We start from the raw sequence: 4,645 nt of genomic DNA on the forward strand, positions 1-4,645 counted from the left end.
TAACCCTGTCGTGTAGAGTGTCCCCGCAATCCAACTACCTAACATGGCCCTCATGAGGTCTCATAACCCGAGCAGAATCTATTGGCGCCCGGCTCTGGAACTACGTCCCAGAGAAATGGGTCTAGCGCCTCTGCCCCCGCACCCTTGGGTGCCTTTCTGCTCCGGGAGGCTCCGGTCTGCTGACGTCTCCTCCCTTGGGAGCTTCTCCCTGTGCTTTCCTCCTCCCGGAGGACCACAGGAGAGGAATGACCAAGTCAGCGGATCGGGGGAAGTTACCTCCCCCCGACCCTCACACGGGCGTCTTGGGAGACCACTCCCTGGTCTTCGGGACGCCCTCAATGTAAGCAGTCTGGAAGGGAATAGACCTGAACAGAATCCTGTGTCTACCGGCCGCTGGCACCGCGAAAGCGGGCGCCTGAGAAGCGGACCGGTCACGCTCACCGCGCGCGAGAGCTATCACGCAGCAGCTGCGGGAGACCCTCCCCCTACGCTCAGGGATACTCTTCAAGCGCGACTTCCCCGCGGCGTCCAGGCCAGGAATGGATAATGAATTTGAAACTTCTTGAACTCATTGTTTCATGTTAAAAGGTACATCAATATCCCCAGCAGAGAGTGCACCCACAAGAGGATAAGCAATAAGATGGAAAGCTGACAATCTAATCTAATCAGGGATCAAGGTCTACAAGATGGTAAGAAAGCAAACATGACCATAATAAGAGACAGACCAAATGGATGGGGACTCATAATTGTTGGATATCTTTGTAAGGGTTCTATGAACCCTCACTGATGGCGACGACAAAAGGGCATGGGAGCGAGGCAGCAAGCCTTTGAGGTTCTAGTTCCAAACGCTGGGGCTATATTTCAAAGACTAGTCAAGAGAGATTAGATCTCTCTGGCTAGATACACAGACAAAACAAAAGGGAAAAAGGAGAAGAAGGAAAAGGTGCTCACCTAGTCAAGAGAGATTAGATCTCTGCTCGACTAGGGAAGAGCGGGGTCGAGTCTAAGTATGAGTCTTGCAGGGGGTTTAGGGTTAGGTGATCCCATAAACCCTTGTGTGGAGTCCCAATGTCAAGGGGGGCTTCACAATCTTTGATCTGAAAACATGCCTATAGAGAAGGATAAAAAGGGTGGAATGGGGGGAGTATAAAGTGTAAGGAATTTTAGGGATGAGTGGAAACAAGACTGAAATTCAACACATATTACCCAAAATTCAGCCAATTGGCTGAATTTTTGAGGTTCCATGCAAATTTGGGGTGATTGGATGCCCCAATCATGCAGATTGTGGATTGGATGGATAAACCAATCCCGTTAATGCAATAGTTTTGTCCAATGTTCTCCAATCAGGTCAAGTTGGACCAACCATGAGCACCAATCACAGAAAGTGACCCGGTGGTGTAGTCCAGTAGAGAACTTGAATCCCTTCTCTCTACTGGCTAGGTAAGCCTTTTTGTAAGGACTCAAAGTCCTTCACTGAGTGATCAGTGGAGCGGAGGGCCAAAGGCCTGAAGTTCTATGAAAAGAGTGTGTATTTTGAAGGAATGACAAAAAAGGGAAAGCCATGGTGAAGTCCAGCTTGAGGAAAAAAGAGAAGAGAAGTCCCTTCAAATGGGAGTACAAGATATATAGGGCACAATATCCTGTATAAGCATAAGTGTGTATGTGTCTAATGAGCTGAGTTTGAGTAAGCGTGAAACACAAGTGAAACTCTTACACTTTTCCATTCTTCTCTCTCATCACTCTAGTTGTACTTACAGAGAACTTGGATCCCTTCTCTCTACTGGCTAGTCCCCTGCAATCCAGTATACGTTGGCACTAGAATTTCTCCAAGGCCCTTCAGCCTGTCCCTTGTGCCACCTTTCAACCATTTAGTGAAGACCCCTACTTTGGAGTCTCACACTGAACACAATTTTGGAGCTTTTGGAGCTTGTAGATCTCAGAATTTACTCCCCTAAGGTTTCTGCCAAGTGTTTCTTTTTTTTGGCCCTGAACTTCCAGACTCAGTCTTGGAACCCGCGCACAAACACATAATCATGTACTTATAAGCACATATATGGGTTAACAAAACTTTTAAGGCCATAATCAAATTGTAAATCCATAAAATGTAAGGGAGCAAGTTGGATTGAGACATATGTACATACAAACAAGCAACAAAGGCTGAGTGAGAAATAAAAATAAGTGTCAATGAATGCTGAGTCAGAGTATGTATCAAACGAGTGACACAAAAGGAGGTAAATAAACAATAAAGAAGAAGCAAAACAGAAATAAGCAAGAGGAAAAAGATCTTGCAATCACAGAACTCAAGCATTGATGACCACAAAGTCCATGCAGGCTTGTTGAGAAATGCAGCGGTGGGAAGTATACTTTTTCATCAAAATTTCAGACTTGTTCCCACTGTATCCTTCTCAATACACCGAGAGCTGTCGCTCAACTCACCAGAAATACTTTTGGATTGTGATTAGCTGGCAGGACTGCCTGAATTTCTCAAAAACAGTCTTGCAGGCAGAGAATGAGGTGGCAGTGTGAGATTGCTTTTGATAGGCTACAAAAGAAATGAAGTATTAGAAGAATCAAGGAAACATGAATCAGGGAGAGGAAGAAAACTTACATTCTTTGATATAAGACCAGAAGAACTTGATTGGATTCAATTCACAATGAAATTTTGGTAGAAATAAACAAACATGTCCCGCATCTTGATCATTGTTTGAAGCAAGGGCTGTTTTTTGACAAAATCCAATTGTTGCAAAAGAATCTTAGACCAACAACAACTCATGATGTTTTCAGTTATATTGTTGTTGGCTGCATGGCTGGATTTGCTGTTAGGATTTTCACCTTCTTCAGCCATCAGTTCTGTGACACATTGCTCCTCAGTCAAGAAATAGCCAGTGTCTTTGGCTTGTTGAATCAATCTTGCAGAATGGTTGCAACTTGCTGGCATCTTTTTGAATGTTTGAAGTGGTAAAAGTGCTGCATTGAAGCTTCAAGGCAGGTTTGCCTTCTCTGATTCTTGGCGAAGAATAGTGTTCCCAAAGCCCCCGCTCCTCAAGGATTACTTGAATCACTTTTGGTTGTCCAGCACGTTTAGGATCGGGGTGCAAAGAGTCATAACAAAATTTTTGCGGACGGCCACGGAGATATTCTGGGATTGTGGGGGAGCGAGCAGGGCACCTTGAGTTCCCCTCTGTCCATGGAGGTGGCTAAGTGGGAAGCCCTGATGGCTTGGAGCTGAGGCCGGGCTGCTTCAGTCATGCAGCACAGTGTCATGTGAAGACACACGCGCAAATTAACCCCGGAGATTCATATATGAATCCCCCAGTGATAGAAGTTCCCGAGCTCATCGCTCCAAACTTCCCCTCTCTGTGCCCATCAGAGGCTTGCCCACTTCAGGGTTGTCTCATTTTTTTAGACACCTTTTTTCCCAGTTTCCTTCAATGTCAGAATCCTCTCCCAATAAAGCTCTTAGTCAGGTGTTGCATTAGACTCAAGACCCCAAGCTATAGAATCTTCTTGTGACACAGCTCTAAGTTAGGTGTTGCATCAGACCCGACACCCCTGCAATCTATTCTACTCCACTTCAAGCTCCTATTTAGTCGCGTGAATCACATTGAACCAGGCTCCCAGTCCGTCGCATCAGACGTCAGACCCCAAGCAAAATGAGCTCCCAGTCCGTCGCATCAGACGTCAGACCCCAAGCAAAATGAGCTCCCAGTCCGTCGCATCAGACGTCAGACCCCAAGCAAAAGTGATCATCAACTGCCGTCATCTGCATCGTAAACGTTTCAGCAACCAGAATACTGTGAAAAAAAATCAAGAAACTGCTGCCAGTTGACATGCAGCATACTCAAGGTCATTCCTAGTTGATACCAGGCTCATACAATTGAATCCCAGGTGGTACACCCTGGAATGTTTGGAAGTTCCACAGCTTTAGTCTATAGTGCAAAATGCACTAGACTGAGGAGCAGAAAACTGCTGTCTGAGGTGCACAGACCACGTCCTGAGGCAAATGCTCAGCTGGGTAGCTAGGCACACCAGCCCATAGGCACACACCCTTGGTGCCCAGGGAGATTCCCTCTATGTAGGCAAGAACACACACTCATTTTGACTAAGAGCATCCGCATTGGTGCGGGAGTAACTAGGGTTGGAGTAGATTAGCTTAATACCAGATTAGCGCTAATCCTACCCGTCACCCGCATTGGTACGGTGTAAAATCAATAATAACTGGCTACTACTTGAGCTACTCTGTTCACCCGCATCAGCTCAATTTTACTCCACAACGATGGCGCCAAGACTCCTGTTCAACGATGAAGACCTCAATACATGACAACACATCCTTCATACCCGCCAAACAACCCAAGAGCTCCTGAACAAAGGCAATATGGATTATTTGAACTATAGCACCTCTGAGGACAAATCCCAAGCATCAACCAAGATGAAGATCACTTGTCAGTCCAATAAGGCCCGGGGTCATCTTGAACATCACAAAAACCTCATGAACGACTATTTCAATGAGGACTCGTGCTACGGCCCCCAGGATTTTTCTCGCCATTACCGCATGGAGAAGGGACTACTTTTGCGTATTCTAACAGACCTTACTGCACAATACCGTTACTTTTTTCAAAAGCCGGTGGGCCCGTTTTTCACTTTT

The sequence above is a fragment of the Puccinia triticina genome, chromosome 2A, assembly GCF_026914185.1.
Source record: "Puccinia triticina chromosome 2A, complete sequence".
NCBI lineage: Eukaryota > Fungi > Basidiomycota > Pucciniomycetes > Pucciniales > Pucciniaceae > Puccinia > Puccinia triticina.